At 40.5% G+C, this 24,263-nt stretch overlaps 1 protein-coding gene and 1 long non-coding RNA gene across 8 annotated transcripts in view; both read right to left on the bottom strand.

The window, feature by feature from the left end:
* dmd (dystrophin) overlaps positions 1-24,263 on the bottom strand; it is a 286,719-nt gene that overhangs the window by 229,941 nt on the left and 32,515 nt on the right. The window contains exon 1 of one of the 7 annotated variants that reach the window (XM_018671649.2): positions 307-336. The exons of the other annotated variants lie outside the window; for them this stretch is intronic. The gene's annotated coding sequence lies outside the window, so the exon portion shown is untranslated. Of the gene's footprint in view, positions 1-306; positions 337-24,263 lie in introns of those variants that run through there. 7 annotated transcript variants of the gene reach the window in all.
* Positions 318-22,820, bottom strand: LOC127139109 (uncharacterized). Its single transcript, XR_007809027.1, has 3 exons — positions 22,367-22,820; positions 1,155-1,245; positions 318-372 (listed from the first exon to the last, which is right to left on the bottom strand). It is a non-coding gene; the product is annotated as an uncharacterized LOC127139109 (long non-coding RNA).

The raw sequence follows: 24,263 nt of genomic DNA, 5'->3' as shown, positions 1-24,263 counted from the left end.
AGCTTTGTACAAGTATTCATGGTTCCCAGAGGATCTACTCACATTGGTGTCCTCTGACACTTCATCAACAAGTAAAATGAACATTAATTTGTCCTATACTTATGACTAAACACCTGCAAAACTAACAACATTCAAATCAGCTGTATGTTGTGTTCAGTGCAGCCTCACAGAGCTATAATAAAATAATAAGAAAAAATAACTCTGCTAGTTACTGATTAATTATTTCAGCCTGCTTTCTATAGAACATGTTCCTTTCTAACGACCTTATTCTAGTAACATCCTAATGTTTTGTGTAGTTTTCCTCACCTCCTCCTCCTGGTTTGCCTCTCCACTCTCTTCCCTCTCGTTGCCGTCGCTGCCAGCACAAATCACCTATACTGATGACAGCAACTGATCAATAGCCTGCTAGTCCTGGTCACGCTTGTCAAGTCAATTTCCCACTAATGAATCCAGTTCGACTGCGATCCCCTTTGATGAACTATCTGAAGTTGTTTATTGTGCACTTGCTACACCACTGCTGTACTTTTGGAAATGGGTTACACTAAGAGGAAAAAAGTCATGCTGATGCATCTTGTACTTCTAGGGCCCATTTCATTGTTTTCTTGGCTACTTTTTTATTTCTCTGGCCAAACATGGAAAATGTCACATCCCATCAAGATATTTACAGCAAAACAGCGATGGAGTTTGATAGCACTTTTAGCAGTTTTTCAGCAATCTAAAACATCACTGGTAAATGTCAGGTTTTGCTGTCAGCATTTCAGAATCAAAGAGCAAGGGGCCTCTTTCTAGATTAATCATTTTGAACTGATATTCCACAGATATACAAGGAGAAATCCATCATTTAAGAGGCAGAGATACCAATTTCTCCACTGACACTGGCCTCAAGAACAAAAAGTAATGCAGTAAGGCATGTTGCACTGGATAAAGAAGATTGAGTGGATAAGGCAGCAATAAGGTAAGTACATCTTCATTTTTTGTATTGAAAAGTATTGATTAATATGTTAGCTGTTTAATAAGGTACATCCAGACAGTGCATTGTTTATAGCTGAGTATATATTTATAGGAAAAGAGGAGAGAAATTCTGAGAGAAATGTCTCACATTCACATTCAGAATGCTGTAAGACTGGTGCTAAAATTCTCATGATGATTTTTACCTTTGCACTGGAGTGTCTTCTGCTTTCAGTGAGGTATGCAGGTACCCTCTGCTAATTTTGACAATCCCAGCCACGTTCCCACCGTTCAAGCCTAAAATGAAAAACTGTTTGAGGAAAGGAGTCCACTCAGCCTTTGTTGAAAGGAGGAAGGTTGAATGGACAGGTAATATTGTTGTTCTGATACTGTGTTTCCAGTTGTAACAGACTGACTGATTAATTTCTTTCTTAACTTTTCCTTTCAAAGCCAAGCATCCAAGTCTGACACTCGAATACAGTGTTTTTCAACCTTTTTTACAATTACAAAAATCCTGTGGCACACCACCAACAAAAAATGTTACAAGATGACACACTGTAGCCTAATACAGTATAATGACAGTTTAGTCCCTTAATTAGTTCATACTCACTCAGTGTGAAACCTGGGACCGTTTCACTAGGCCTGGCAGGAACTGAAGAACGGCACACATGAAGCTCTTCCTCAACAGCTCTCAATCTCTCCGTTTTCAGTTTTTATAGCAGCACTGTCAGCGCTCACAGTGGCTTTGCGGGCAGGCTAACTCGTAGCTAGAGAAGCTAGTGTTGAAAGTTCACATTTGCTGCTTTTCCCGTTAAAGTTAGCGGTTTCTAAATGTGCTCCCGCATGCGAACAAAATAAACCGTGTTCTTGTTTAGAAATGACTGGTGTTTCGTTTGGAGAAGGCGTTTAAGCTTGCTTGGGACCACGGCACTGTTGGATAGCTTTTTCCCACACCTAGCTTAACGGCGTCGGTGCCGTCGGAACCCCCGGTGAAAGTAACGAAACGAAAGAAAACTTTCACTGTACTGCCTCGAGCTCACCGTTTTTTGCTTTCTTTTGACCACCACTCATACTAAGTTCTTTACCTGGGTTAGAATTTTGTCCAGGGCCCAGTTCGGAGTCTGCACTTTTCACTTTTCAAATATTTATCGGTGCTGTTGTCCGTCTTCTAACGGTCACCTCTCGCACGCGACACTAATTGTTTTAAATTAACAACGTCATTATTGCACCACTTACTGACCGGGAAGAGTATTTAATCATTCTGCCTGTCAGTACACTGCAGGCACAGACGCTCAACAATGGCAAATAATTTGCAGCAATTATTATTATTATTATTATTTTTACCAATTAAGTGAAATTGGTTAATTTCCCCCAGAACACCTGATGATCTCTAACGGCAGTCTAATACAAGTCAATCTGAGAAAGTACTGCTGTACTAAAGTACAATGCTGAGCTGATATATGCACTCACAGCAGGAAGGCTTCTGCAGCAGCAGCTCTGGGACTTGCTCATTTTCAGGCTGCACAATTCATCTGAATGAAACATAATCACAATATTGAACTTCTGTGTCGCAATTCACGGGAGGCTGCAGATCCCACAATAGTCGTTTGCTTTCTGGTGTACTAATTAGTGCATTTACCCATGAAATCCATCACATGCACTGACTATGTTTGTATCAAATGGAAAAATCCCTCTGATGCAATTTGGGAATTTTTGTTCTGACTATTACAACTCTAGAAGTATTTCAGAGATGGAAAGTTTTTTATTTGCTTTGATATGATTGTAAGAGAACAAACTGTACTAAGTAAATCAGAAATAGCCTAAACTGGAAGTTCTATCCTGGGATAAAGAGAGAGATGACAGGAATGAACGTGCCAGTTGGTAAGCCTGGATAAAGACCAAAGTGTCTGAAAGTGATCGCAGCTTTCATGAATGGAGAACTAAGAGAGATTATATATGCAGGTGTTGATGAAATCTAGAGCTACACACACACACACACACAGTCCCTGTCACTCCTCCTCATTCTCTCTCCCCCGTGTCTCCTCCCACTTGTTCTTCCATACAAACAAAGACAAACACACACTGCATGGGTGTTTCCCAACGGAGTTGGGAGCAAGTATTGAATGCTCTCTTTTTCTATCTCTTCCTCTAACTCAGACACACACAAATACAGAACATCCAAGTACACACACACACACACTTTGCAGGGGTGATCTCCTTTGGGTTACCTATGATTGAACTCTCCTCCAGCCCTCCCCTCTCTCTCACACCCCTGCCATGACCTTATAATGATCTTCCACTCATGCCACACAAACACACCCGTGTGCACGCACTGACACACACACAAACACACACACAGTCTAAATTCCCATACTGGCTCTGTAATGATCTGCCAGGCACTCCATGCTCTGAATCTTTTAACAGTCCACTCCTCCACTTAGTCTCAATGGAACGCTGCGTGTGTGTGTGTGTGTGTGTGTGTGTGTGTGTGTGTGTGTGTGTGTGTAATGACTTTATGTATGCATCTTTGTCTTTCTTTTCAAGTAAAATACCTTATGGTAAACATGCATATGGTGCATACCTGCTTTGCTTTTTAATGTACAGTAAGTGTGTTTTGTTGTGTGTGTTTGTTATGCAGTTTTCTCCTTAACACACTCACATTGTGACAGATAAGCTTTTAATCACTGCAGTACGTCAAGGGAGTGGTAAAGTTTCACCACTGTGCATTCAGTATTAATTTCAAGGTCTTCTAAAGTTAGCATTCAACAAATATCTTTGTGTCTCTGAAGAGCCTGATGGTGATTAAAGATCTCACTGAAGTGTGATGTACTCTGATGTTAATTTTAATTCATTCACATTTAATCAGAGATGTTTTTATAAATTTGTTCGATATTTCTAATTGGCTACATAAATACTACTTATTGATCCTCTCATATGTTGAAAGTATCATTTTAAAAGCACTTAAAGTCTGTGTAAAGAAAATTCAGAGCTTTGTCTCTAAACACATTATTTATGTTAGAAAATAGTTCCCGAAAACATTTGTAAACTCTGTAAACTATGTGTTACTGTATTGTGGAGTTAGACCGTATCACAGTTTTCCATAGCAGAGCTGCATTAGCAGCTTGGTCGTCGCCCAATTTAAACATACTAATTTATTAAGAGGAGGTGGATTAATCTCCACTGATGGAGAGCTGGTGAACGCCACCAACACCCATCTCTACAGAGACCATTTCACTCCAGTTAGTCTACCAGACTTTCATCAGAGACAACAGGAATTCACCAATAGTCTGCTGTTAATTTTGAATGAGGCTAAACAGACCATCCAGTTTCTACACATTCCAAATCAATAACAAATTGTCCTCAGGCTCTGGTGGTTCAAACCTGAATATCTGTACAACTCCAATGCTGCTAGTATCCATTTTTCAGGTTGTGGTGCTAACAGGGTGCTAGCAGGGTGCTAACTGTCACTGTGCTGCCTTCAGCGGACACGCCCCCAGCATCTCAGAGCAGAGGGCACTCCGTATTTTGTCATGATTTTGAAATCCTAATTTTATATAATTGCCGATTTTTTTCACCATTCAAATTTAGCTACTTAGCTACTAACTTCAAGATTTACTTTTGCGTCTTGTATTTTATACAGAATTCAGTGTCCATATACATGTCATGTGACAGTAGGGTTGCTGTGTTTCATGCTGCACAGCTGCCTCTCTACCTGTAGTGATCATGTCTGCTGTGTGTGTGCGTGAGTGTGTGTACAGAGCAAGATGCATTAGAGTCATGCTGAGGCAGCCCCACTAAGTCGCAGTCATTCCCTGGACGCCTCTAAGTGGTTCTTTGAGAGTCGCAGCCTGGCAGCGAGACCCCTATTACCGATTTAGACACACTGTAATAAGGCAGAGATGCTCACACACATACACACAGACAAAGTGAGTGTATCCACACATAAACAATCTGCTCATGAGGAAAACACTCATTGTTGTGGTCAAGTTACAACACAGGAGCATAAATATTGTACATTACATGTCTGTGTATGTACTGGCAGGAAAGAGAAGTGTGTGTGACTGGCAAGAGAAATATGGTGGGACGACAAAAAGATATCACATTCTGTCAATCTGATTTTCTAATCGCTTCTTCATCTCCATTATTCATTTTGTCCCTCTGTCTATTTTTGCTCTCCATCCCTTCCTCTGTGCAAATGTTTCTTATCAGAGATATTTACTGACTGATTGATGCTTACTTTCATCAGCCATATACACACACACACACACATAAGACAAACACAGATGCACACAAACAAACAGAAACAGCATTGTCTTCTTGTCATCTCCCCCCTCTCTCAGACAGATCATTAGCTCGCAGCAGATTTGTCTGTCACAGGAGGGGACTCAAAACTCAAAGGACAGGAAATGAAGATGTGGTTCAGCCTATCAAGCTCCTTGGGAGACATCAGGATAAAGGGGGGGTGTGTATAGCCCTGTCAGTGTCTCTGGGGAAAGTCATGTGACAGGAGGAGGCACAAAATGGTGTTTTATTGAAGTCATAACCAGGCAGAGCTTAAAGATGTCTGGGATTAACAAACAGCTTCACAAAGTCTCTCCTGACCTTTGACCTCCTTACATCTTTCCTCATATCATCATTATCATTGTCTGCTCCATAAGGGTCATCTCAAAGAGGAATAAGTGCTCCCATCATCTAGCAAGTGAGCTGATGCTCTGAACAGGTCATTACAGTTCATATATTTAGTTTTTTCCCATATTCAAACAAAAAAATTGACTTTCAATTTGATAGTAACACAATGACAAAGAGATGTTTTAATTTACAATACAAACAACTCGCAAACGCAGAAACATAGATTGGCAACTTGTATGTTCCATCTGACAGCAGCTGTTACCTCAAGTGCCCTTGTAAAAGCTGATGTTCTAAGTGTATTTTACCCTGAACCCCAGAAAACTGTCACAAGGTTATATTTTGCAATAACCATCCAGGAGACTCTAGCCAGCAGCTGTAACCAATTGTCTTTTTTGATGATTAATTAATTTGTCAAAGGGCCACCATGCCATTCTATTAAATTTATAACAACGCTGAGTTTTTGTCACCACTGAAGGCAATATAAGCCACCTAAATCGCCTCAAACAGGCAGCGGTCAAACTGAATCAATAACTGGAGAGAAAATATGTGGAAGCGGAGTGTGCACTTGGACCTGCATATTATTGGCCTTTCTGCATATAAATGTAAATCAACCTGAAATTCTGGGTGATATTATCAGAGGAGGAGAGGACACTGACCCTCCATTTTGTGTCCACAAAAAGTGTACGTGCCCTGCGTGCAGCTGCCTGTCGCCCGCCGTCACTGCAAATAACTGAGTGGGAGGTGCGTGAGTAGCAGGGGGGTATGGTGAAGTCAAGAGGGAGAATAAGTGGAAGGATGAGAGAAGAGACTGAGGAAGAGAAATAGGCAAGCAGCTGACATGCAAGAGGAGATGGGACGACACAAGATGAAGATGTATGACAACAAATGGGGTAAAATGAAAGATATAAATATGATAAAGTAATGGCATAGACATAAACAAGATGTAAGCATTGATTTCCTCAGACCGTATTGAGTTGAGACCAGCAGGACACAGCATAAGGTCCATCTATCTGCAAAAAACATGATCACACATATGCACCACACACACACACACACACACACACACACACACACAAAGTAGTTCTCCTGTCAATACAGTGGGTGCACTCCTCTCACACTCTCTTTCCCTCCTCTAGGCTCTAGCACAAACTGACTGAAATGACAATGACCCTCTTTCGCCTTTATCAATCGAAAAGTCGACACAAAATCACTACACCATCAGATTGAATTATAGGGCTCAGTGTAATATCGGACCCCAATCAGAGTGAGTGACAGTCACCCCCAGGTTAATCTTCAAAATTCACCAGTTCACAATATTCCTTTTTCATTCACACAAACTGTGGGAAAGCCCGATCCTGTCTAAAAATTCTCCTGCAGTACATATGACACCAGCCCAGGCTAATCTCTGGATAGCATCTGTTTGCAATGAGGTTTTCGTTCCGCGCTGCTGAATTACCACAAGCCCCAGTCCGGCACAATCTACAGCATGGACAGGAATGATAGAGGGAAGATGCAATCCCGTGGGTGGGTGTAATCTTTAGATTGCATATGTTTGTGTTGAACACTGGGTGAAGGGCACTATATTTACAGTGTATTTACTGTAGACTTATTGGCATTCACACCATGTTAGAGATACTGCAGAAAAGGCACAAGTCACTCACAAAAACATGCAAGTTCAGCGCCTGTATTAGTTGCACATTTGAAAACTTAATGTTGCATGGAAATTGCTGTTGAATTAATTTTTTGTGAGAGGTTTATTCAAAGGGATCAGTTCTTTTAAGGAAATTCCTCTGAAAATCAACATTTCAACACAGCTAACTAAACTCTAATGGTCAGAGAATTTTGTCTCCATTTACACTAACACTTCTTTCTAGGAAAGAATTTCTAGGAAATTACAGACACGTGAAATAACATGTTACTGTTACATTGTCCAAAATTAAGGTCTGTTGCCATGAGTAATTCTGGTGGGGAAATACAGAATCCTGTGGACAAGCAAAATCTCTTTGATAATTAGTTATGCATCCATGACAGCAATTATCTGTGATGGTGATAACAAGTACCACACAGCACAGAGGAGTCACAAAGTGATAACTATTTTATTTTACTGTCTGGTGATATTTTCACAGTTTTATAGTCTATTAATCACACTCGCAAAACAATTTATTCACACACACACACACACACACTCTTTTTTTTTTCTTATTTTCAGATCTGTTGGATTTGCCAGAGCCTTCTCCACCAGCCCAGAGATCTGCAGGATACCAGCCGAGGTTACTGGCCAAAACTGTGATGGAGGAGCAGGAGGAAATCAGAAAGGCACTGCCAGCATCAGAAAAGAACTGAGAGAAATCAGTACAAATTGAAAAAAGACTTCATTTCACACTGGAGGAAATGGTTTCCCTTTTTCAAAAATAACGCCAAGAAGTAGAAGAAGTTGTTGTTGCAAAGTGTTGAGTTATTCCATGCCACACATGTACTACATTGGGTACTGGATCAAATACTTCAGCTGCATTATCGTTTATTTTGCAAACATATGCATTTAATCCCTCTGCTGTGTAACGGAGAATGCAAAAAACCCTCGTCAAGCTGGTATTGTAGAGTGCCTTCCTTAACAGACAGACACAGCCGGCGGTGTTTCAGCCATCCCACAGCATACTCCACAGTGCTTCTTGTGCACTTGTGTGCTCAGCTGTAGTTATGCTCCTGTGGAGCTGTTGGATTTGCCACAGGAGCCATCTGATAGGGCTTAAGGCCATATCCCCAGGCTCCTACAGGGAGAGTGTGGTAACTGTGTTAACAACCCAGTGTATGGTAACTTTTGTATTTGTGTAATAATCTATGGGCTGGAATATGATAGAGGAAGGCAAGGCATCGATTTCAAATAGTTTTGATTATACCAAACCCATTTCAAGGTGACACTAGACATGTTGGACTTTCAGTTTCATGTTAGTATATCAATAATTATTATATTGTTTACAATAATATGTTTAGGAGAGAACACACCAGTGAACATTACAGCCAGCATACAGTTAGCACTGTAGTTTAATGATGCTGCCTGGATGTGCTCTGTTTTACTTTTGTTTCCATTAAATTTGTTCATTCACATTTTTATCTGCATAAACGAGGAGATGATTTAATCTGTGAATTTTAATATCCCATACTTATGCCTTTGCAATATTGCCCTTTAGTTTCATGCCTGTGTAAAACACTGAATTGAAAATAAATTGAACTCACAGGTGGGGAGGGAGCTTTGCACTGGGCACAGTTATTAAACAGCAATAATCTCACAGGAACAGCAGAACCAACATATTGGTTATAAGGTTATTAGGTGAATTGTCCATTTAAAACAGATGATGCTCTCTAAATCAAATAGAGGGCATTTCAAAGGGTTCTATTGTATAACATATTTTCCTTTGTAGTCATGTTCTCTTCATGCTAACCACACCTATTATGATGATAATAGACTGATTACTTATTCAGACTGAGAACAGTCTTATCAGAGGAGAGTATTCATCAATCTCCTCTTTTCGTCTTGAAAGACATTTTTGTCAGATGACTGTTTCAAGTGGCAAGGAAAGATACCTGTCAGCTCTGAGGCTAGACTACAGGTGTGTGTGTGTGTGTGTGTGTGTGTGTGTGTGTGTGTGTGTGTGTGTGTGTTCTTATTCCTATAACCCGGAGGGGACAAAACTTAAAGAGTGCTTGTTGAGGGTTAAGACTTGGTTTCACGGTTTAGGTTATAATTAAGTGGTGTGTGTGTGTGTGTGTGTGTGTGTGTGTGTGTGTGTGTGTGTGTGTGTGTGTGTATGTGTGTGTGTGTGTGTGTGTGTGTGTGTGTGTGTGTGTGTGTGGGGGATGCAAGGCCATTCAGGAAGGCTGTGACAGCACAGATCTTCAGTTTCATATCCATCATTCCTACATCCTTCCTTTGGCCTGTTCTCTTCACTTCTCTTCTCGCTCTGTCTTCCACTCTTCACCATGCATCTGTAAGCACTTTGATAAACTTTGCTTTTAAAGCACTTTGTTCGACACAGAGTTCACGACACAGACTTTCTCTTCATCCTCCCCCCATTCACCCCAACACTTCCTCTCTCACCCATCTCTCCTTTCTGTCGTTTTTTCCACTATTTTTATCTCTGTCTGTCCCCCTGACAGTCCATCTAAATCACTCACTCTCCCATACACACATGCACATACACAACCAGAAGCTTTAAAATTCTGTCCACAGTCCACTACTTACAGACACAAAGGAGCATTGCAAGTGCTGGCCAGGGGCTAAAAGCATCCGCTTTGATAGGAAAAGCAATATGGATGGCACTAAGTGACGCAGACGGGGCTACTTTTGTACTGCACACATAAATGCACAAACACAGATGGACACAGGTGCACAGACACAACAAACATTCACACACACACACACACATATAGAGATATCTGCAAATATTAACCAAAAGTGCTCTCACACCATTAATGGGCATCACTAGAGCAGACAGAATATGCAATAAATAAACTGTGTTACACAGTGAGATACCAAGCAAGTCTTATCTGGCCACAAAATACCTGTTAGATATTAGCATTTTCTGTTGATCAAACCTTCCATTAGTGTGTTAGAATTCCTCACAGGGATCATGCTAGCATCATCTAATTTAACCTGAAAAAGTCAGTTTGAAACTATCACAGTAGCAAACAGCAAGCTATTGACAACAAATTTCTGAAGTAACCAAAGCCTGAAAGCCAATGTATGTTTTCCTCTCCCAGCGATCCACATGAGCAAGTCTGGACAGTTCTTCATAGAAAATCACAGCAGACCACAAAATGACCAATTTTCCTTTGGGAGCCCAGAGTCAGAGCTCACATACCCAAACTTTCATTACTTATATGTCAACTGACATTTCAGCTGCTTTTTTGGCTCAGGCACTGGCTAGCAGTTAACTTGCAACTGAACTGAAATTTAAAGTGCTTTCCTCACTTCTGTTTCACCTGACACTTCAACTGCTTTCACCCATTTCAAGTGACATTTAAACTGATTTTTACTGTTTCAAGCCTAACTAGTACCATTTTTAACATTTAGCATTTTAACTGTTACTGCTTACTTAGTAACTGACACTACTATTTACATCCCACACACAAACCTCAACACCCAAAATTTTAATTGACATTTAATTGCTTTAAGAGCTCAAAAGCAGAAAATAACAGTTTGACTGCTTTCATTTCAGCAACTGCGCTTGATGACTCACTTGCATCCTTTTACTGTAAGTGACACTTAAACCACTTTCACCTATTAGATATCAACTGACACTTGAACTGATTTTGATTCTTCAAATGACAGTTAAACTACCACTGTTACTGCTTAGCAACTGACACTGGCAAACCTATTTGCAGTCCACACACTTAAATTATACGTAGCATAAGTGTTGAATTGTTTTATCATTTACAATTCAAATATCATTTGCTTTCATCTCTCATTCTTGGCCATTAAACTGCTCCTGCTCTTATGCCTCAATTGACAGTTAATTGCTTTAATTCCTTATTCATCGAATGACATTTCAACTACTTTCATTGCTAAGACATCAGCATTGTATAATAGGCTGTGCAGACTCACTGAGACAGACAGCAGCCTGCTACACAACACAAGAGCCACCGACTCTGAACAACAACACCACACTAGCTTTTATGCTAAAGTCTCCTTCTTATGTAACACACATGAACACATGTATTGTCCTGAACCTTTTTAAAGAGCCATTGAACAAACATTCACAGAGAAGAACTACACTGCTAACATCAGTTTGCAGTGTAGATGGCTGGGCTGCAGCACATTAAACAGCTCATAAATATACCTACTTTTTTCTTACCAATACGCTTAAAAAACATAGTGACATTACTTTTTACTAAAAACTTTTTACTAAATGTGATTTAAGTTGGACTTTCAATGTTTTCAACTTTCAACAGACACTTCATCTGCTTTTCACTATTCACAAAATCTAGTCTTTTCTATGGCAATATTGTGTACTGGCTTAAAAATCTAAAAGTGGGATCACTGGAGAATTCCACTTTCCTCTGGGAAAAAAAACACATCTTTTTTGACTACCTTTAATGCGTTCCAGTTCATAGAGCCAGTGCAATATTTTCATGCTTCAAAGAATGTGTTCAATGTCAATGTCAAATTAAAGGTTCAGGCTTTTAGCGCCATATTCCACAACACCGCGGGAAATAAATAAGAATTGTGTGACCAAAGAAGAGCTCCTGCATTCAACATCATAAGACCGAATTCAACTCCGCTGGAACTTCTCAGAGCAAAACGCTCCCCCCAAAAAAACTGCAAGAAAAATGTAAAATACCATTTCAGAGGTGTTCTGTGGAGCCTTTGCTTTGATCTACAAGGAAAGCCTCTTTAAAAAATAACCACAAACAGGCACACTGCCTTTCAACTCTCCTTCTCCCTCCTGTCTTTTCTCCCATCTGGGTCTACATCTCTGTTCTGCACTAACCTGAGCAGGAAGTTGAGATGAGAGCTTTTCCTGGTGACACACAAGTCTGCCAATTTAACAGCAATTCATAACAGGCCAGAGATGGCTCCATCTGCTGAGTTTGCTTCATTGATTGGCTATGCATAAATCTGTATCTCATCCCATTTTTCATCCCTCCATCCAATCATCTGTCTATCTATTTACACCTACATGCATTGATTTGTTCATATTTGTATAGTCAAGTGTGCAGATTACCATGTCTCTAATTCAATCCAAATTGCTGTGGAAACCAAATCAATGTTGGAGTGACTACACTACGACTTCAGAATCAGATATTTCAAACATAGAGATTTGACTTAAGTCTCTTGGCAGAATGAACATTTCCACTGACAGCAACTCTATTTCCATGTGATGTTTCAGTAAAGACAACTTCAAGGTTCACAGCGACAGATGCTAAGTCAATCCGTTCACGCTGCAACAGTGTGGAGAAAATGAGGCGAGGGGAGGCAAAATTCTAATTTTGCTCAAAAAAATGAGGCAACACTTTGTAACTGGTTAGCTTGCGGCTAGCACTTCCTCTGGGATCGTTATCAATCCTGCCAATCCTCGAGTAACAGAAATGGGTGCTATGGAGACTATTTTATTCTATCCCCCTGCCAGCATGAGCAATGAATTCCTGGTGAGGAACAATGACAGACATAGATTTGATACACTGTGTCTCTTGTGAGACACTGAGACTCATGTGAGACTGCAACAAGATAGACAGATCAATTTAAAATGCTCACTATGGATGATTTGAATTGCACTGTACACATATATATTTTCCAATAAAGGTTGGTTTCAGTTTTAAGGTATTTATTCTTCATTTGATACAAATATCTAAAAAAAAAAACACATTTTATTTTTTCATTCTGATAGAGATGGAATCCCTAGAACAAAATGTGAATTTGGGGGTAACACACAGTGCAGAAAAACAGAAAGACAGCCATTATGACTGATTTGCATTAGCATGTTCCCAGCTTGCTAATGTGATCTGTTAGCTTGCCAGCTACAGTAGCTCACAAACTTGACCCTGGTCCCTACATCTGCAAGCCTCCACTTTGTCAGGATGTGCAGATGAACTGAATTGAACTTTCTGATGTGACCATTAAAATTCAACTAATATTGTAAAGTTTAACAGGTTTCAAAGCCAAAACAGCAACAATGATCTTAAAAGATAATATGCATGCAATTATAGCATGCAATTATGCTATAACCTGTAGCACTCAGATAGATGATAGACGGTGGTTAGTTTGACTTATAGTAATATACTATTTATAGTATATTTTGCTGATTTGACTGTAGTACCTTTCCTTTGTACTGAGTGATCTGTCTGCAGTGAGAATTTCACTTATATTACAGAGCAAGTGACAAAGACATGTCTCCTCTGTTTGGTGGCCCGGTCTCTGTTCACACTGACCTTGATGAGAGAAAATAGAAGAAAAGGAATGCAGTCGGAGGAAGGCGCTATTGTTAAGCCTCAGCAAGGGACACACACACACACACACAAATGTACACATGCAGCAGAGGCAAGTTTTTTTTATGTGGTTGAATTTATGCTCCTTGCCAACTGAGTTTACACTGTGAATGATTGTGAACCCTATTCTCTGATCATGCACCTTATAGACTAAACATTATTAACTCCTGTTGTAAAATCGATTAAGATCCCCCAAAGAGTGCAAAATAAAATAGGCCATATAAATACATTGCGGTGCAAAGGCAGGTTTCCATCTAGGCACATTTCCCCCTCAGTTTTCATCATCTTAGCATTGTCTCAATAATACATGAATCAGCTCAGTCATCTAATTGTTGAATAGCAGCTGAAGAAGAGGGAAAAATACACCCACCCAAGTCCAAAAGCCTGTGGCCTATCATTTTGGTCTTAATGGTGACAGTTTATATGGGTGAAACTGTCAAAAGCAACCAAATGAACATTTTAAGTGTTTCCAGTGCTCATAAAGGCAAAGGACGATGATGTGAAGAGATTGGCTGATGAATCACCAAAACCATTCTCAGGTATCTGTTGCAGAAATCACGCAAAAAACTCACAAAACAACTTTTGCCTCCACACAGTTAAACTGAGACAAATTACTGAAGTATTGTATTGTAACTAATGGTAACAATACTGTAACCATTTCCAAAGTAACAAAGTTATCGTAACCATAACAAAGTAACCTTGTAGATTCATAAAAATCCAAACTTTTTGGTTGTAAATCAACTTTTGTAAAATCTGTGGTCAGTGGTGAGGTCACACAAAGACACTGCAAAAAAGTGCTTTTGTGAACATCTGTATATAGACACAATCTGTATATATTTTTGTCTTTTGGTGGGACTTATCAACTCACTGTAATGTCATTTTTCAATTTACAAGAAATGATTTATCGAGAATCAAGACATTCATAAAATGTATCTAATCAAATGTAATATATAAAAAAACAAAAGATATATGACCATGGTCTCATAGGTAACTGATAACATGAGGGTTTGGGCCAAGCCTGGGTGGGGAACTAGCAGGGGGCCAGTATCATATGTGGTCAAGTCACTCTCTATGAACCCACAGGGGTCATGACAGATCTGGCAAACATTTTTACATTTAAAAACAGTAAATGTAAACCATATACATTGATAGGGGAGAAGCCAAATGGCATTTTGTTGCAGGTCATTACATAAAAAGATAATCAAACATTTGCATTATGGGATATTTCTCTCAATCACTCTACCCACCAGGCTTTATTTTTCCACCTCACGCCCTACTCCTCTAATTATCTATCTCCCTCACCCTCTCACCACCTCCGTCTGTCCATTACACACACACACACACACACAACCACACACACACACACACACACCACACACACACACACACACACACAAAAAGCAGGGAGGATTACATGAGTGTGTGATGTCACATAAACAGTCTCCCAGGATGAGGGGCCAGGTGATTTATCAAGGGCCTCAGCACTGCCACAATAAGCTAGCTGTCAATAGAATCACCGCTTGTGCCAGCATGCACACGCTCACATACACACACACAGACAACGGCTAAGCCATTCGTGGCTCTATCTCTTGCTCTATTTGGCTGGCTAGACAGACACACACACCCAGACTTCCATCCATCTGCTTTTCATTGCTCCATTCAGCCAGCTGGTCAGACAGTCCGGCAGTGATAAATAAGAGGAGAAATCCAAGCTCTCACTTTCAACCTCTTCTCCTCCTATTCTCCTTCTGTCCACTGTTTGCCCTTTTCACCCTTTTCACCTACAAATCTCCTCTCCTCATACAACAACTTCCTCTTTTTTTCTCTTTCTCACACACACATGCACATACAAGTTAAAGCCACTGATAACATCTTGTGTTAGCAAAGAAACAAGAACCACCTTGCACAGAAGCACATATTGCGCACTGTGTACACACTGCCGGCTGCTAACAAAAATAACAGACTACAATACTATCATGATAAAGGATAGCTCTTCACATCCAATTTTATGTTGTCTGGCAATCACTATGTTGATACAGCATAACCCGAACACACAAACAAATCATGTTTCCCAGCAAAAAGACAGCTGCTAAAAAGCATAACATCTGATTTACAGTGCAGCTGTTTGACAGTCAAGGATCGTCACTTTCTGTTCTCCCTATAAAGTGTTTTTACTTTGACTACCTTAGGGTTTTAACTACCTTAGAATCACTTCTAAATATATTTAATCACAATTTTTATTGTTTCATACTGTTACACCTGTTGTCCTGAGTATTTTTCTCCAACCAAGTCCCTGTGATTCCTTGAATGCCAAATGCTGCTCCTTCTACAATTACAGAGACCTTTTACAACCTCATACTGTTGACAGATCCTAGACTCCTTCCCCACTTTTCATTAATTATTCCTCTTAACCACCACATCTTCCACTCCCTTGGCCTGAAACATCGACACCAGCTGAAATGAAAAGACAAAACCTCCCAAAGTTTAATCAAATTTTGAAAGACCGTTTTAGATTTTGCGATGTGATGAGTTTCTTAAAATAGTGACACTGATGAAGCTCATTTATTCCCTGATGAAAACACCTCATGTGCATTTCAGACTGAGGGCATTGCTCATTAACCATTCATATTTATCTGCTCATATATCATGTGCAACACCTCAAACAACTGAATCCATTTTGGTGACACTTTTTAGAAAAAAAAGCTTTCCATCATTTTAAAATTATACTGATTATACTGACAATTCTAGGTTACAAGGTGACATACTTGTCGCTGATTGAGAGGTTTGCATCCTTCTTCTGGGATGACAGGTTTATTGCTGCCTTGTTTCTCATTTCATGACTCTCCAAAAGTTTGATTCACATTTGCTCTCCAGTTAAATGAAAAATGTTCATCCTTGTGTTTTATCACCCGACTCTCTCTCTCTCTCTCTCTTAACACATATGCTGGTTCTAGACATTGCTCACTCAGCCACGGCAGGTCCTATGGGATGTGACAGGGGCATATTAGATGGCGAGAGGTAAACCACCAAGGTTGACAGAACAAGAATCATGTGTTACAGTTTAATGGATGGCAACACTTTCCTTCGAGAGCCTCCACCTTCCCCAGCAGCCCCGCCCCACACTCCATGTTACTACGAGCTACCCTAACCTGCCAAACCAAGCGTGACAAGTGGGCTCTGTCACCCAGCAGCAGACCACAAGCTGAGAGGCAGAAAGGATAGAGAGACTATGCAAGGCAGTGGGACAAACGAAAAAGAGAGAGAGGGTGACAGGTGAGAGTGGGATGAATACGCCAAAAGAAAAAAAAGAAAAAAACACGATGGAACAAAAATAGAACAAGATGCAGGTAGACAGAAAGGTGGAAAAACAGAGGAAAGAGAGATGATGCAAGAGTGAGACAGAGGGAGGGAAAAAAGAGGAGGGGGCTGGGGTGTTGGAGTAGGGGCAGAGAGAGAGAGATTACGTCCGTCCTTGTCCAAAGAGGATAATGAGGTGAGTGGAGCTGAGCCGACCCGGTGTGGCAAATCCCAGTGTGCACCTGGTGCCTGGGAAGCATCGTACAGGACAAACACACAAGGCCTGACACAAATTTATGACTGTTCCTGTGAAGACTATCTAGCCCTTACTGTTACACTAATGCTTCACTTTGGAAGAACATTAACGATCAGCCCACTTAACACAATATGATGCTAATATTTAGAGGTTAGGGCTCAGCTACAGCACATTCCTGGATAAGGAAGTGGTTCACTGACTTACTCAAGAACCCGCTAACCTTATAACCCCTGTTCAGGGGCAGCCATTTTGTGTCATTCTTAGGGTCAGTGTTAGAAGTATTCAGAATGACAGACTGTACAAATATTCCATTACAAGTAAAAGTAATCAATCACAATGTCCTTAATTTTAAAGGTTAAGTATCCATGATGCAGACAGGCCCATGATAGTGTGTTGTAGTATATATGACATATTATTGGATTATTATTTCCTACAGTTATTTAATGTTAGCTGGTCATGGAGGAGCTAATTATATAATTACTATCATATCACTGCTCTGTAGGATGATAATGTAAGGCACTGCAAATAGATCTCCATCCAGCTAAGTAATTATTAACAGTTGGTCTGTCAGACAGTTGGTCTACCACTTTGGTCCAGACTGAAATATCTCAGGAAGTACTGAGTGGATTGCCATCAATTTGCAAAAAAGATATTTGGGGTCTAAATTTTAATTTGTCTAATTCTTAGTCTGACTTACAAAACTACTGATATTCCCATCAGCCTCAGCTGTACTTTGTATTTAGTAGCCTGGTGTCACTTGACCAATTCAAAGTTAACATTTAGTTCAAAGCACCATTCTGCCACTGGCAAGTAGTTTACAGTCTAAGAACCTAGGATCTCAAAGTTGCAAGCACAGTCCTAAAAGTCTTCTAGTGGTTATTTTTAGTTAGGAGCCACTTATTCCTGACTCTTGCTGAAATAATTAATTGATTTATTAGTTATATTATCAAGCACAAATGCTGAACATTTGCTTAGTTCCAACTTGTCAAATCAATAATCAAACTATTCTATAGGTGTATGATGTGAAACTTGATGCACAGCAGTGTGACATAGCTGGCCTATTTGCTCTTCCTGGTGAGGGTTCCCAGCACAAATGTACACTGTGTGATGGGAATTTCAAATGATCACTGTGGGAATAAGGTCAGTATGTCAATCTGCTGACCTCAGTTACTGAATCAACACTGACTTGTGGAATAGAATCACTCTTTGGTACCTAATTATTATGTAATAATATTCTTATTCCACATGCCTGTGTTTGGTAATTTAGTCATAGCCTATACATGCAATTCACATATAGTAAGAAAAACTGAACAAACAAAAATTTGACAAATATTTTTCTACAGAGGAATAATTTAAATCAAAGCTAGAATACACACACTCAGAATAAATGCAGTAACACACACACACACACACACAGAGGTAAGAGAAGGTAAAATCAAAATGCAGCCTTAATAATAGATGCTTCTCTCCACCAGTATAAAAACTGAGCAGAAATGTCACATTTTTTTGCTGGGATAAGTTTGGGATAACTGCTGGCAGTACATGTTCCTTACACACAAACAAAAAACACAAACTCATGCACTGTCATGTACAAATACATGTATTGTGGGACACAGAAAGCATGTACTGGCTTTGAGAATTTCTCATTCGCACAGATCTCTGTGGTGGGAAACACACAGATAAACACACACATCAATGCAGCATCTTTCAGATTGCTAAGGTTAATTTACTAGGCATTAAAGACTTTACTCATCCTCTCTCTCTCTTATACACACACACACACCTCAGCTGAACAATTTTTGGAATTACGGTGTGAAATACTTCTTTTTTTAAAACTTTTCTCTCTGCTCCAGACACATCACAGTATAAGTACTGGTCTCAGACACACACACAATTAGTGGCCCCAGCCACTTCTTTCCTTCCCTTTTATCACAAGACGCTTGATCCATCATCCAACATCACTCCTGGATGTTATGGAAGGAGTGGGAAAGGGAGCTCACATCTCTCAGCCCTGCACAGCGACCTGCACACTAATAAGCCTCACCCTAAAACGACTGGGCTCAGCTGTGTCGCCAAACCCTCCACCGATCTGTGTTACATTTACACTGACAGCTCTAGGGGGAGGGCAAACACACAGGAAGTGTGTGTGGTATGTTTACTAGTCATGGTCGGCTCATGACCATGGGCTACCAACGAAAGGTCTCAGCTGCCCAAACAGCCAGGAACACATATCAGGGTGAACCGACTGGCTGCTGGCTGGCTGTTCAGACGCTAATGGAAAAATTACTGTGAGATTGCTATCATACAACTATATGGGCTTTAAGTGAGTTTATACTGAAAATATCTTACATTTCTGCCCCGACATGACATACAAACATCCATTTAAACAACTCTGGATACTGTCAGATAGACATTTGTTTGTTTTTTACACATGAACTGTGTAGTTTCTACCAAGTCTCTAAATTTTACAGAGTATATTTTAAAGCCCCCCTCCACTCTAATTAATCCTGTTACACAAAATGTACACAGAGCAACCACAGTCCAGTCTGCACTCCAGGTCACATACACTGAGAAGGGAGTTCTCAGTGAAGTAGGACACATCTTCTTGATTCTGAATTTTAATGACAGAGAAGGAGAAGGTGTTATTTTAAGATTTTTTAACAGGTCAACAACTTGCTAACTTTTTTCATTATAAAACAAAGAAGATAAAAAAATATTATTTAAAGCACCATGTCTGGAAGTGGTTTTCAAAGAACATTGGGATCAGAGTTTATATTAGCCAGCTTTTGCCCAGTGTCATGTGTTATTGTGCAGCAGATGAAAACATCACCAATTGAAAGGTCCAGTGGAAAATATACCAAACTAATAGTCTGTTGTGTGAAGTGTAAAATTGGTGACAACTGAAAGGATAACTCTGTTTGGAACAAAAATCTGGGAATTGCTGAACTGTTGATCAAGAACAGTGAACCAAGCAATTATTACCAGACTTCATTAACAAAAACTGTAATTTTACTGAGCAGAACAAAAAAGCAAGATGTAGGTGGCACTGCTGCCACAGCTGTTGATAAGTTGATGAGACTTGTCTGAAACAAAGTATTCCAGTTAATAACTAACATAAGACCTGAAATAAGTCTTTATACAACCTTTTGTTGCCACTGTATTTAATCACAGTGAACTACGACCATGCTGAACCAACCTCGTGAAAACACTGCCCACCAGCGGTGGCCTCAGACTTCCCTGAGGGAGAGGCCAAAGTTGGAGATGACCTGGTAAACACGACAGTGCTGGAGGCTATTGCCTCCCTCCATACTGAATTACACTCACTCAAGACCAAGATTGTGGGCATAGTTGACACAAGGACTGACCGACTCTTGACCACCATCAGGGGTGTCTGACAGCTTCTGATACAATCACAAAGCTGGAACAAGAAGCTTTTAAACAAAGTAGTGGATCAAGTCTCTGACAAATACACCAATCTGGAGGGGCACAGCAGGAGACAAAACTTGCTTATCTCGTATGTAAAGGAGCTGAAGTAGGCAGGAAACCCTGCTGCACCAATCCTAAAGGATGCTCTGTCTCTGGAGGAAGGTCTGCTTATTGACAGGAGCCACAAAGAACTCCAGATCCATCTGGGTGACAGTGAACCACCTCAGCCCTTCATTCTCAAAATGTATTTCCCCAGACTTCTACACAGTAAGTAATGTATTGAAGAAAGTGAACAACATAAGGGTGTACTGTTTGAATGCAGACGTCCTCAATTTTATACAGCAGGATTTGTATCTATTACCCCCTCCCAAAAATTACTTTTATACTGCACAGTATATTAGTATTTATTTATTCTATGCTCCTATGGTAAGCCAATATAATTATCCTGTTTCTATCTGTGATACTCAGCAGTGGGGTTATGGCAATCTTATGCCACTGATCTTAAGCCTATAGAAACTTGATGATACTCTATAGTAACTCTATGAGGGTTTTCTAATAGTTAATTATATGTTTATGTAAAACCAGGTTCTCTGCAACATTCCTATGTCTCAACAATGTCACTGTAAACATATTTTTGCACATTATTTTCTGGTAACGTTTCTGTACGCAATATCATTATTATTATTATTATTATTTTTGCCTTAATACAGAGTGGCATCAATAGACCCCACAGGACTTACAGTGTGGGTATAATGCTCAAACATGGGTTTACAGTGGCTTTGTGGTGCTTTCTTATATTTTCATCTGCTTTGATATATAGGTCTATTATGGCCATTTTATCCCTGTGGGATTTATAGTAAACCTGTACTTGCCTATGGTGAGTTTATGTGATCAAGCATTGTACTATTTTTATCTCCCAAGGGATCACTTTAATATTCCCACTGGGCCACGCTGTGCTGTGTATTTTCAAAGCATCCTTTCATATTTGTCTTGGGCAACTATAGCATCTTATTTTAACGCCAGACCTCAGATTTCGAAATTCATACAGGAATCAGGCTGCTCCTTGTGGTTTGAGGATGTGGAATGAAAATGCGCACTTTTGTTGAAGAGTTTATTAAATCCAGTTCAACGTTAATTTATAAAGGGGAGCAGGCCCGGAGTGAGCTGTCATTACCTCGTGTAAAGGGTAAACAAAACAAGAGATTAAAAAGGGGGGGAGTCGGCGCTATTACTGTGGGCGAGACGGGGCATGCACAATGCGCGCGCGCGCGCGCACACACACACACACACAGCTGAGTCTGGATGTCCTCAGGTGATAGGGCTACCCACAGAGCCCCTTCCTCTACATTTAATTACAGTTTATTGACATGACAGGAAAGAAAACCTGTCTTGCCAGTAAACCAATACAGAAATCAATTTATGTCCCATTAGAGCATTAACAGATGACTTGCAATAATCCCTCGCAAACACGCACGTGCGCGCGCGTTAAATGCTGAGGAATGTCATAGTCCTATCTCTTGCATGTCTTGCATAACATCACCCTGCCTGCCTGTTGTCACACAGAGTTTATTCCTAAACAACACGAGGGTGAGAAGCAGCAGGGATCCACCAAACTCTGCGCAGACTAATCAGCCACGTTCCTGCCTCCTGTCAAAATTGAGCTGGCAGTCGCGTGCCGCCGCGCTCCTGACAGGCACGCCAGCTGGACTTGTTTGACTGAAATAAATTGTGCCAAAACCGCAGGAAACACAAGTGAATGAAATCACTAAAAGTGTGTGGTGCGCATTTCCAGCCCAAATCAGCGCTGCCTGCTTTCCGGGGTCTTACCTGAAAACGTGCCATTCTAGCTGCTTGCCATCTCAAGATGCCTCTAATCCCGCTGAGCCGAGCCGGGCTGAGCCGCTCAGCAGCTCGGCACAGCTGAACAGGTGAACGCCGGAGGTGTTCTCCAAATTCCCCCCAAACCGTGCGTAACCAAGCGTCTGATTATCCAGGTGAAAGCGCAATCACGGCGGATGTAGGTGCGTGTATCAGGGCGACACAGGGGGTGGAGGGGCGGGGGGCTATGGTGAAGAAGTGTGTGTCAGACCGCTCCGGCCGTTCCTACGCTCGCAGTCGAACAGAAATAGTCCTGGTGATGTCCCGGTGTATGAGATCCTGGTGCCGCTTAAAGAGCCGCCGAGACTCCTCCTCCTCCTCCTCCTCCGGCAGCGGCGCTCTCACCGTCTGGCGTGGTCCAGAGTATAACAGACAAACTCTCTCTCTCTCTCTCTCTCTCTCTCTTTCTCTCTCTCTCTCTCTTTCTCTCTCCCTCTCTCTCTCTCTCCACTGTCTGTTTCTCTTTCCCCTGTCTCTCTTTGAGATGGTTTGCCTCTGGAGGGAAACAGGCTGTCAAACTATGAGTTCAGCAGGGGGTGAGAGTCTCAAACTCCATGGTCAATACTGTACACTACACTGTAGCACCACACAGTGATGTACTTAAAAGTGAGTGAACTGCAATGACACTGTAGAAGTCCACTCAAAATATTCCTTCAGTAAAGGCACCTGTGGCAGCAGGACCATGACATGTTTTGACTTGCTACCTAAAAAATAGCATTTTATTTCCCCACATTTTATACATTAGTAGGGAATAAAAATGAATTCTCTTCAAATTTACATCCCCCTAATGATTGTTTAAATGCAGTTTCACTTCACATTTTTGCCTAAAATGCTATAATAAAAAATCAGTCATCATCTAGAAACCCACAATGTGTCATTTGTGCGCAGCTGCAGAATATGAAACAATACAGAGGACATGGCCACAGTGGAAGCTACATCAATGGGCTATTTATCAGCAAAAAGCAGAAGAAAAGTGAAGAACTCGTTATGCAGAGTGGTTCATTTCAGAGAGTTATACTTTATAGATATGAGGTTGTATGTACTTTGATTAACTGCAGATGCTTTGTGTAGGAATTGGCACCACTGATACAAAAGTCTAAGGTACAACCAAGGTGTGTCCTATATTACTGCTGAACCTTTTGTCTATTAAAATCTTGTTTAAAGACTTACTTTTAGTTTGACTTAGTTTCAGAGAAAACCTGTAAAGGAACAAATATCATTCAGACATTATCAGGGTGTTATGTCAGACTCGACAATGGTCTCAGAGCACAGAAGACATTACACAACTGTTTTAAAGGACAATATTCACTGTAAAACATCATACAGACACTGAAGTGAGTCAACTAATCTTTCTCATTAATTCAAAGTAAATATGTAATTCTGTTGATTCTAAACTTAAATGGTCAGATCACTTCAGAACTTCTAAACTTCAGTTGTTCTCTAACTTGTGGTCTTTTGACCTCATATGATGAGCTGAATGAATGAACTGCTAAACTGAACTAGTTCAATCAACAGATGAAATAAAGCTTTTAAAGAAACAGAACTAGAACACTGACAGACTAGCCAGTATTTAAACCCTCAAACACTTTGTCTTTTTGTAGTCTGAAGAAAGCAGATGATGGTGTAAACTTGCCATGTGTCTTTAATACATGCAAAGGTGAGTCATGGTTGTTTCTTTTTTTAATAATAAAGACAATGCTAACCACCCTTCAGGCTCTTTTTATTAGAGCCACTGGGAGCAGTCTCTCACATTGTCTATTTACTGATTCTGCTTCAACATGGCTTGGATAGCTACAGGTCTAAGTTCTACATGTCAAGAGAAGAATGGACTCTGTAGGCTGAGAAA

This window comes from Lates calcarifer, linkage group LG7_2, assembly GCF_001640805.2.
Source record: "Lates calcarifer isolate ASB-BC8 linkage group LG7_2, TLL_Latcal_v3, whole genome shotgun sequence".
NCBI classification, from domain to species: Eukaryota; Metazoa; Chordata; class Actinopteri; family Centropomidae; genus Lates; species Lates calcarifer.
The sequence above is the reverse complement of the archived record's forward strand: the minus strand, read 5'-3'. Positions and strand labels throughout refer to the sequence as shown.